The sequence below is a fragment of the Lycium ferocissimum genome, chromosome 2 (genome assembly GCF_029784015.1).
Source record: "Lycium ferocissimum isolate CSIRO_LF1 chromosome 2, AGI_CSIRO_Lferr_CH_V1, whole genome shotgun sequence".
In the NCBI taxonomy this organism is placed as follows: Eukaryota; Viridiplantae; Streptophyta; class Magnoliopsida; order Solanales; family Solanaceae; genus Lycium; species Lycium ferocissimum.
Genome location: NC_081343.1, coordinates 13,632,491 through 13,644,049, shown reverse-complemented (window position 1 = coordinate 13,644,049; position 11,559 = coordinate 13,632,491).

The window sequence follows — 11,559 nt, the reverse complement described above, 5'->3', positions numbered from 1 at the left end:
GGGGGGGTTGGGGGGTTTTTGGGGGAAAAAAAATTTTTTTTGGGGGGGGCCCCCCCAAAATTTTTTTGGGGGGGGGAAAAGGAAAGGGGCCCCCCGGGGGGGGGCCCCTTTTTTTAACCCCTTTTTTTGGGGGTTTTAAAAAATTTTTTTGGGGGGGGGCAAAATTTGGTTTTTTCTTTTTTCCCCCCCGGGGGTTTTCCGGGGTTTTTTTTGGGGGGAAAAAAAGTTTTTAAAAAATTTTCCCAAAAGGGGCCCCAAAAAAGGGGGGGGGGGTTTGGGGGGGGGAAAGGGGGGGGCCAAAAAAAAAACCCCCAAAAAAAAGGGGGGGGCCCCTTTTTTTTTGGGGGCCGGGAAAAATGGGGGGGGGCCCCCAAAAAATTTGGGGGGGGGGAAAAAAAAAAATTTTGGAAAACCCCCCCAAAAAATTTTTGGAAAGGTTTAACCCCCCTTTTTTGGGGCCCTAAACGGAAAAAATTAAATTTGGGGGGGGTTTTTTTAAAAAAATTATCCCCGGGAAAGGGGGAAAGGAAAAAAAAAAATTTTTTGGGGGGGGCCCCCCCCAAAAAAAAACCCCCCAAAAGGGGGTTTTGGGGGGGGGTTTTTAAAAAGGGGAAAAAGGGGAAAAACCCCCTTAAAAAAAATTTCAAAATTAAAGGGGGAAAAAAAAACCCCAAAAAAACCCCCCCTTTTTGGGGGGTAAACCCCCCCTTTAATTTAAAAAAAGGGAAAAAAGGAAAAAAAAAAAAAAAAGGGGGGGCCCCCAAAAGGGTTTTAAAAAAAAAAAATTTTTGGGGTTTTGGGTTGGGGGAAAAAACCCCCCCCCCCGGGGGGAATTTTTTTTTAAAATTTTTTTTTCCCCCTTTTTGGTTTGGGGAAAAAGGGGGGTTTATTTTTGGGGGGGGGGGAAAAAATTTTTGGGGTTTTTTTTGGGGGGGAACCTTTAAATTAAAAAAAAAAAGGGGGAAAACAAAAAAAAAATTTTTTTTTTTTTTTAAAAAAAAATTTTTAAAAAAAAAAAAAAGGGGGGTTTTTTTAAAAAAGGGTTTTGGGGGGGAAAATAAAAGGGGAAAAAAAAAAAAAAAACCCAAAAAAAAAATTTAAAAATGTTAAAAAAAAAAAAAAATTTTTTTTTAAAAAAAGGGGAAAGGAAAAAAAAAAAAAAACCCCCCCGGGAAATTGGGGGTTTTTTTAAAAAATTTAAAAACCCCTTTTTTAAAAACCCCAAAAAAATTTTTTGGGGGAAAAAAAAATTTTAAAATTGGAAAATTTTCCCCTTTTTTAAAAAAAAAAAAAATTTTTTTTTTTTTTAAAAGGACCCCCGGAAAAAAAAAAACCAAAACCAAAAAAATTTGGGTAAAAATTTTCCTTTATCCCCAAGGAAAAAAACCCTTTAAAAAAAACCCCGGGGAAAATTAAAGGGAAAAAATAAAAAAATTTTTTTAAAAATTTTTTTAAAAAAGGGGGGAAAAAAAAAAAAATTTTTTCCAAAAAAAAAAAAAATTTAAACCAGAAAAAAATAAAACCCGGGCCTTTTTTTTTAAAATTTAAATTTTTAAAAAAAATTTTTTTAAAAAAAAAATTTTAAATTTTTAAAAATTTAAAAAAAAAAAATTTTAAAATTTTCCTTTTAAAATTTTTGGGAAAAAAAAAATTTGGGTAACCCCAATTTTTAAAAAAAAACCCCCCCAAAAAATTCCTTTAAAAAAAAACCCCCCCTTTTTTGGTAAAAAAAAAAAACCCCCCCAAATCCCCCCAACGCCAAAGGCCCCCCCCCAAACTTTTTTTTAAACCGGGGGGCCAAAAAAATTTTTGGGGGGGGAAAAAACCCGGGGGGGAAACCCCCCAAAAAAATTTCCAAAAAAGGGGGTTTTTTTTTCCCCCCCTTTTTTAAAAACCCTTTAAAAAACGCCCCCCCCCAAAAAAAAAAAAATTTTTTCCCCCAAAAAACTTTCCCCCCCCAAAAAAAAATTTTTTTTTTTTTAAAAAAAAAAAAAAAAAAAAAAAAAAAATTTTCCTTTTGGGGGGGGGGGGTTTTTTAAAAAAGGGAAAAAAAAAAAAAAACCCCGAAAAGGGGTTTAAATTAAAAATTTTTAAGTTTTTAAAAAAAAAATTTTTTTTTTTTAAAAAAAGGAAAAAGGGGGTTTTTTTCCCCCCCCGTTTTTTTTTCCCAAAATTTTTTTTTTTGGGGGTTTTTTTTCCCCCCCCTTTTTTTTTAAAACCCCCTTTTCCCCCCCGGGGGGGCCCCAAAACCCCCTTTTTTTTAAAGGGCCCTTTTCCCCCAAAAAAAATTTTTTTTTTAAATTTTTTTTTTTTCCCCCCGGGGGGTTTCCCCGAATTTTTGGGGGCCTTTTTTAAAATTTTGGGGGGGGGTTTTTTTTTTGGGGTTAAAAAAAATTTTTTTGGGGTTTGGGAAACCCTTTTTTTTTTTTAAGGGGGGGTTTTTTTAAAAAATTTGGGAATTTTGGGGGGAAAAGGGAAGGGGGTGGGGGTGGCCCCCCCCGGGGGCCGGGGCGGGTTGGGTTAAAAAAATTTTGGGGCTTTTTTTTTTTGGGGGGGGGGGTTTTTTTTTTTTTTTAAAAAAAAACCCCCCTTTTTCCCCTTTGGGTTTTGGGGGGGGTTTTGGGGGTTGGTTTTTTTTAAGGGGGGGGGATTGGGGGGGGGGGGGGGGGGAAAATTAAAGGGGAAAGGGGAAAGGGGGGGGCCCCAACCCCAAAAATATTTCCCGGGGGGGTTTTTTTTTTGGGGGTTTTTAAAAAAGGGGTGAAATTTTTTTAAAAAAAAGGGGGGGGAATTTGGCCCCGGGGGGGGGTTTTTTAAAAAGGGGGGGGGGGAAAAGGGAAAGGGGGTTTTTCCCCTTTTTTCGTGGGTTTCGAAGGGAGTCGGTTGCCACTACGATACAAGTCCCGTATAGTTACATATTTTATTTGATTCTAAAGCAACAAAGGAATATTTCCGCAGCCTTGTTACGTATACTTCTGACGGGGAGATTTTAAAAAAAAATTTAGTACGTAGAAAGAGTCGCGTTCGGCCGCTCCCACATGTGGGAGTCGGTGCTCCATCACAACTTAAGCGAGACCTGTGGTGTGATAGTGGCGAGTGTGATATAGCGCAGTTCGTCGCTCAAAGGTCCTAATCACAAGCAGTTAAGATCAGCACCGTGGGGTCTTGCAAGGTCACAGGGAGACGAGATGCTCGACGTGGAAGCCGGAGATCATTAATATGGATTTTTATTATGAGCTTTCTTGACTCCACGGAGGTATGATTCATTTCGGGGTTGTTGGACGGTGACAAAATCGGCCTCATTTTCTTCCTCGTCCGACCACCTATTGTTGAGGATTATGCCGGGGGAAGTTTTATATCGGGAGATTGTACGACTTAACGGAGTTCCCCTTATCTATTATCTCCACGACAGAGGTGCCCAATTCATGCCTAATTTACCTCGAGAATCCTTTCGAGCCGGGGTTGAGGACGCGGAATGGTACGATACGGCATTCCGTCCCGATCGACGGACGGTGCAGAGCGCACTATTCGTACATTGGAAGATATGTTGCGGGCCGTTATTATTCGAGTACTTCGACGACCATTTGCCGCTTGTTGAATTTGCTTATAATAATAGCTACCACTCGAAACATTCGAGATGGCACCTTATGAGGCATTGTATGGCAGAAAGTGTGATCCGATCGGTTGGTTTGATGTCGGGAGACCGAGTCGATTGGCCCGTACGTGGTCCAGGAGGCAAGGATAAGGTGAAACTCATTCGAGAGCGGTTGTTAGCGGCTCGCAGTCGGCAAATCATATGCGCACAATCGCCGTCGACCTTGGAGTTTCGTATCGGCGATCGGGGTTTTCTCGAAGGTGTCACCCATGAAAGGTGTTATGAGATTCGGCAAGAAGGGGAAGCTCAGTTCGAGATATATTGGGCCTTACCAGATTATTCGCAAAATAGGCAAGGTTGCCGGCGCAGTTAGATACGCCGATTTGGGAGCCTGGGATAATTCGGTATTTCATGTTTCTATGCTTCTCGTAAATGTATCGGTAATCTCCTCCGCAGTTTTTCCCCGTAGACGATATTCGGTGTCCAGTCTTATGAGGCGGCCGCCATATTGGATGAAGAAAGTATCCAAAGATGTGAAGCCCGTTAGGAAAGTCTTTGGGGAATAATAGAGAGGAAGTAACACAGGGCGGGAAGCGAGGAAAGTGAAAGAAGTATCATCATTTATTTCAGCACTCAGTGTAATCCAATTCTCTACTTGACTATGTTGTTTAATAAATGAATGAGTGGTTGTGGTAGTTAATAAAGAAACTCCCCCAAATTGTTTGTATGACCCGTAAGGTTAATCTAACATTCGAGGACGAATGTTCTAAAGGGGGGGAGGATGTTAGAACCCGTATTTTTGTACATTGGAACAATCCGATTAATTATGATAAGTTAAGGACAAAACTATTTGGATGCAAAGTCGGGATTTTTGACCTTTGATTTTTTTTTGAGATATAAGTTGTGCATGAATTTGTTTGTATGGAATAATTAGGAGAATTTGGGACCAAAAGTGATAAAATTGAAGTTGAAAATCATCCATTATTTTTTCATGATCTAGCCGTGGTGGGTGAGATTGGCCCACACAATTTTTGTGTCATCTTTTAATTGGAACAACACATTAATGTGGGCCAAGGGAATTGTACACTTCATAAATTGGTAAAAGATGACTACAAGTCTTTATTTGCATTTCAACACTTAGAAAAAAGAAGATTGAAGAGCACCTCACCGAGGCTCTCGCCAAGTGACCAAGAAAATCAACTCCCATTTTAAGCTCTTCCAAAATTATTCCATTGATGTAAACCCACTATATTGAGGTCCCTAAGTAGCGTGGAGGTGTCGTTGGAGCGATCAATCCATTATTTTTCATCTTTGGAAACCCTAGGCTATTGGAAATTGAAGAGAAAAGGTAAGATTTGATTATGTTTTGTATGTTATAAAGGTTGTATGCTTGTTGTAGTATCTTATAATGGAGGAAAATCATGAAATATGGAATGTGGGAAGTGAGTTGTGTGTGTGGTGGTTGAGCCGTGCAAATGGGTGTTTGTTGTGTTGTGTTGAAATTATGAATTAATGCCTAGTTAGTTTATTATGATCATTGTAAGGTGAAGAACGATTGAGAATCATCCATATATGTATATGTGTAGTGTTGGTCGAAATGGGTCATATTATATGACAATGAACAAATTGATATCGCTTAATGTTTTAGTCGTCGTCGTTATGAATTCTATGTTGGAAATGAATGTTTAATGGCTCAAATTGAGGTTGTGATTGTTGCGGATTGATTTGGAGATTTTTGTACATTTAATGTAAATTATATATTGATGATAATAGCATTGTTAGAATGTGAATTGTGGATACAAATCATGATTTGAAAACGAGGAATGGTTTAAGTGAGGCTCTCGGGTTTGGGGCTGAATTCGGCCAAATTGGAGAAAAATTTGGATTGTTGAAAATGTTGTATGAATTGCTTAGAATGTCTTTAAATGTTTTTGGTATGGGTTCGGTTAGTATGTGAATGTATAAGCGTCGATTTTGGCTTGAAGGCAAGTCGTCGAATTGAATTTATGAAAGTTGATGAATGATGGAAAAGAGAGCTATTATTGTTGTATTACCTTCCTGATTGATTATTAATGTTGTTAGGTTGGTTGTTGTTGTTGTTGTTGATTGATATGGCCGAGTTAATTCCTCGGGGTAGCCTATTCTATAGGGGAAATGCTCACTAAATTTCGTAGAATTAAGTGAAATTGGAATTTAATGCCCAAAAAAGTCTTTAGCTAATGTTTGGCATTTTATGGCCTGTTTATAGATCGTGAAGCCCGAATCATAGGTTGGATTTAGCTTGAGTTTGGATCATATTGGAGAGCGTTTGAGGTATGTAAAGTAACCTTCTTTCCTTGGCATGCCTTAGTTAAAGTAGGCTATGATACAAGCCTCGAGGAAACTCTATTCATCCGCAATCCGAGCATGTTTATGAATCGCACTTGTTCCTTGGTATTCTTATGTTGACATTACAAAACATTGATCCTTATGTTCTTGGAATTCATAAGTTGTAAAGATTACATGAAAGCTGATTTTGTTTTAAATTTCATTCTTTAGCGATTCCAAAATTTTAAACGCTCATAACTTTCTGAAAAGTTTCGGATTGCTTTGAGATTTTTGTAGGAGGTTATATGACATGGGATAGTATGTTTTTCATAGGGGGGCTCGATTTCGGGTCTATACCGTCCGTGGACCCGCGACGCCTTATGTGAATTCGATAACTTTTGAAACAAAATGTAATAATTATTATTCCGATTTTTGAATATGACTATTTTACTTATCTTTTGGATTTATGATAATGATTTTATGCATATGTTTACTCACTACTCCGCTCGTGCCTACTATGGAGACGTTCGTCGGCTCCCCTCCGGTTACGTCGTGCGCGTTATGATATACTCCGGTGTTATCCGTGTTTATGGTTCACCGAGATCCCCGCTCGAGGGCCGGTTCCACCCTATATTTGGTGTGATGCCGTGTATGGCGATATCGTGTATGATATGTGACGAGATCGAGATTTGAAACTTTCCGGTGTTATCTTGTGTTATGGCGCCATATTGAAGCGGCGACCATATTTCCGTGCCCTATGCATGATATATTTTGAAGTAACATTTTGATATTTTGGAAATGCATTTACTTTCGTACATCTCTATTTCGATTTGAACTCGTATTTGTATACTACATTTTCTCGCTTTTGCATACTCGGACATATTTCGTGCCGACCCCCCTTTCTTCGGGGGCCGCGCGTTTCATGCCCGCGGAACGCACGCTTGGTGATCCGCCTGTTTAGGACACCCCTTCTCGCTATTCGGAGTGCTCCTCTCATCCCGAAGCTTATATTTTTGGTATATATTTGTTCGTGCATTGTATATATTCGTTCGTGGCACGGACGGCCCCGTCCCGTCATCCGACTCCGTCTGTACGTTTAGTAGGTCCGTGGACATGTTTTGTGGGTTGTGCCTACTTCCGTACGCTTGTGTTTGTATATGTTGTGTTTGGGCGATTCCATTCGCCGCGGCGGCCTTGTCGGCCCATTATATGTATATATGTTGTTTGTTGGCCCCGCTGTGTGGGCCTTTGTTGGTATTTTTACGTACGCGGGTTATTTTGGATAGTCCGTAAACAAAGGAAACTCTCCGAAATTTTTTACGAAAATTATATAAATTTGAAACACGACCATGTCGCTTCGTTATATACCGGATGTAATTTGATATTTGATATGTGTTTGGGTGCCCGGATCGGGCCGTGTTTGATATTTGTATATATACGCCAAAAATCTTTCGGACCGTACTCGTGTCAATTCTCGTTATCAAAGTATAGGGACCATAGCGTTATCAAATCATTCCACGCCATGAAGAATCAAGGCACTAGTCACTCCGACCTTTCGGTGAAAGTTACGGACTTTCGGTTGGGTCGTGACATTAAGAAACTTGATTACACAAATGACATCAGGATTTGAAGCAAATATCAATGAGAATCATAAACATGCTCGGATCAGGAATAGAGTTACCTCGAAGTTAAGTGTCATAACTTATTTTCAACTAAGACATGCCAAAGAAAGAGAGGGTGAGCCTTAACATACTGCCGACCTCTTGTTGGCTACGTCTATCCGCCGAGCTCGCAAATCTACATTCGAGAGGATTCACACTAATGTTAGTCTACGTATTACATACTTATCTCAAGTTCCAACTTAAACTATCTTATATTCTATCGAAAATCGAGCGATCTCCTTGTTTGGGTGCCTGGCAATTCTCAATTCATCAACCAACAACAACAACAACAATATCAACATCAATAATATCATTTCCCATAACAAAGTATTCCATAAAACATCCCACACGCTGTTTTCCAACTTCCATAACTAGTCAATTCTCTATTCAATCATTTAATTGTTCTGCCGAATTCATAAACTACACCAACAATACAGATGCCAATAATCATCATTCTTATGGACACAAGAACCTATATTAACATCATACTACTCTCCAAAACAGCCCACAACAATTGCGACGTCAACATGAGTCATCAAACATTCATTTTCATTATAGAATCAACACAACATTTCAAACATACTAAATAAAATTAGTCCTTCATCCCTATATAACACTACATGTACACGGCCCAACTTACAACAATCACAACTTCAATTTAAACCATTCAATACCTTCATTTCCATCACATAGAATTCACAACAACAACAACCAAAACATGCTAAACAAAGTTGATTCTTCACCACACACATATGCACCTATTCGGCAACACCATAATCCATAGTTTCATGTGAATTCCATTCATTTCCATATACTATAACATGCTCAAATCATCCATAGAACATGTAAGGGAGGATTAAATCTTACCTTTTCCACCAACTTCTCCCACGGCTAGCTTTGGTGAAACACAACAACGAGCGGTTTTCTTGTTCTAACACCCACTCCACGTCGACGAGGACCTTCCATTAGTAGAGAAACTGGAGAAAATAATTTTTGGAGATCAATTCTTGGACCTCAAATTTCCAAGGTCTTGGCCGAATAGGCCTTGTTGTTTTCTCTCAAGTTTTCTTGAAGTTTCCAAGTGATGAAGATGATGAAATGAGATGACTTGGTCATCTTTTATTTCAATTAGTAGCCAACCATGTGGCCATGGCCCACACCAAGGTGGCCGGCCACATGGCTCCCCTTATTCTTTTTTTTTCTTTCTTTCTTTCTTTCTTTTTCTCCAAGTTTCTAGAATTTCTTAAGTCATAAAGATGACCAATTTTATTGCTTGCCTAGTCATCTTGTCCACATGTACACTTAATCCTTGAAATATAATAGTTTTCGAATTCCAAGTTTGCCCTTAATATTCCATGCCCATAACATTTATAAGCGACTTGCGCATTAAATAAAAAAACCGGAAAATGGCCTTGTCCTTAACTTTCCTTCCATAACCTATTACATGAACTCGGACTCTTGTATTGCAAAACGAGCATCAATGATCTTGCATCCTTTCGACAATAACTCCGGTGTCTATAGTTAACTAGCTAACTCGTAATAAATCTCAATGTACCGAAACTTGGGGGTGTAATAATTCCTTCCCCCTTAGGAACATTCGTCCTCGAATGTTAGACTCTTAGGGACTTAAAAACATACTAGAGCTTTTCCTATGACTGTACTACTATCATCTTATCATAACCACCCAAAATTCGGTCAAAGAATCATTTGGAGAAACATTACATACACAAGGGTACGAGGGCTCGGTTTGTATGTCTTCCGGGAGGCTAAAATAGATGTGGGTACCGGACTTCATTTCTTCTCGGCTTCCCAAGTCATTTCTTCTCTCGTAGTATTCCTTCATAAAACTTTGACCGAAGCTACATCCTTGGTCCTAAGCCTTCGGACTTGCCTATCCAAGATAGCAACCGGTACTTCTTCATAGGACAATTTCTGTGACTTGTACATCATCCACGGGAACAATCTGGAGGGATCTCCAACACACTTGCGTAGCATGGATACGTGAAATCTTGGGTGGTGATTCTAGTTCGGGGTAAACCAACTCATATGCTACTCGGCCCGCTTTGTGCACAATCTTGTAAGACCCAATATAACGAGGACCGATTCCTTTCTTACCAAATCTCATCACCCCTTTCATCGGTGATACTTTCAAGAACACCCAATCATTGACTTTAAATTCTAAGTTTCGCCGACGGTTGTCCGCATAGAATTTTTGACGACTACGAAGTCGTTAGTAGGATTCTTGAATAAGCTTGACCTTTTCTACCGCTTGTTGAATCGGATACGGGCCTACTAAGTTGTGTTTCTCCTACCTCGAACCATCCAATAGGCGATCTACACTTTCTCCCGTACAAAGCTTCGTATGGGGCCATTTGAATACTAGAGTGATAGCTATTGTTGTATGCAAATTCAATAAGTGGCGGTGATCGTCTATGATACAAGATCTGATACGCATACGTTATATGTCTTCAAGTGTTTGGATAGTGGTATTTCGTCTGGTGGTTTGCGAATGGAATGTTGTGCAGAGTTTCACTGTAGTTCCCAAACCTTCTTGCATTATAAAATCTCCGAAAATGAGATGTACGTTGCGCCCCTCTATCCGTAATAATCGATACGGAATCCCGTGGAGTCGTACTATCTCTTTGATGTATAACTTTGCATAGTTGTCACCCTCCATGTCTTTCGTGTGATGGGCACCGACCTTAACCGTGGGAACCCATTCTATTATTACATATATAGATATTGAGACTTATACATTACTAAGAATGAAAACGTAGTAAAACCTTCGAAATTTTCTTTGTACTCAATTCAAAAAAATCTATATTTATACGAAACACATAACATAACACTTATGGCACACCTATTTGGAAAAAAATACAAAGTCCGTCGGTTTGCGAATGGAATGTTGGGAATTTCATGGTTCCCAAACCTTCTATATATATATCCCGAAATGGCCGTAATTATGTGAATCCGTAATAATAGACACGGAACCCGTGGAGTCGTACTATCTCTTTGATGTATAACTTTGCATAGTTGTCACGCTTTGATCTTACTAGGGTGTGATGGGCACTCGACGATTGATTGGAGTCGGAACCTGCGACTCTTATTACATATATAGACTCCCTTAGACTTATACATTACTAAGAATGAAAACGTAGTAAAACCTTGAGGATTTTCTTTTGTACTCCAATTCAAACAAAATCTATATTTATACGAAACATAACATAACACTTATGGCACTCTCGGATGGTGGAGCCGCTACGAGAACGTTTTTCTATGCCCACAACTTCCGTTCCCCGACTCTAACCAAAATTCCTGACATACAAGCTCGACTGCGGGGCAGCTCCCGGAGCGAACGGAGCTCGCCAACGCGCTCGGAACATCTTTTATGGTAACTTCGCGTCATAGCGTGCATAGCGGCATGAAACGCGAGTCCCCGGAAGAGGGGTCGGTACGGGACAATGTATTAAAATGTAAGGCATGAATAGTAACATAGTAAGAAATGTACATATGAACAATAATCTAAAGGAAACATAGAACATATCATAGGATATGGAGCAACTTTATATGGTGCCCCTGAGTTGCCATATGATTAGATTTCTGCGAAAAAAAAAACATTTTTTCATATATATAGATAATAGAACCTATCATATTGAAAGGCGTCTTGTAAATCCATTTAACCATAAATATGTATATATATCCGTGTCCGGACAACATTAACCGATATGGGTTTGAACCCTAACCAATGTGTTGATTTGCAAGATATTGTGGGATTTATGAGGCAAAGTTATAGGTGTCGGGACTCGGCGTTCTTGCGAGGTTTGCCCCATCGCTACCGGTTTGCCCCCACCAAGATTCTAATACCAACTAATCAAGTGGATAGAGTCTATAGCGCCTCCCCGCCCTTTCCCATCTTCAAATGTCGTGAACAGTAAACATATACTTATACATATATCGTATGGCTTCAAAAGAGCCCGAAGAAAAGCCATAATCTAT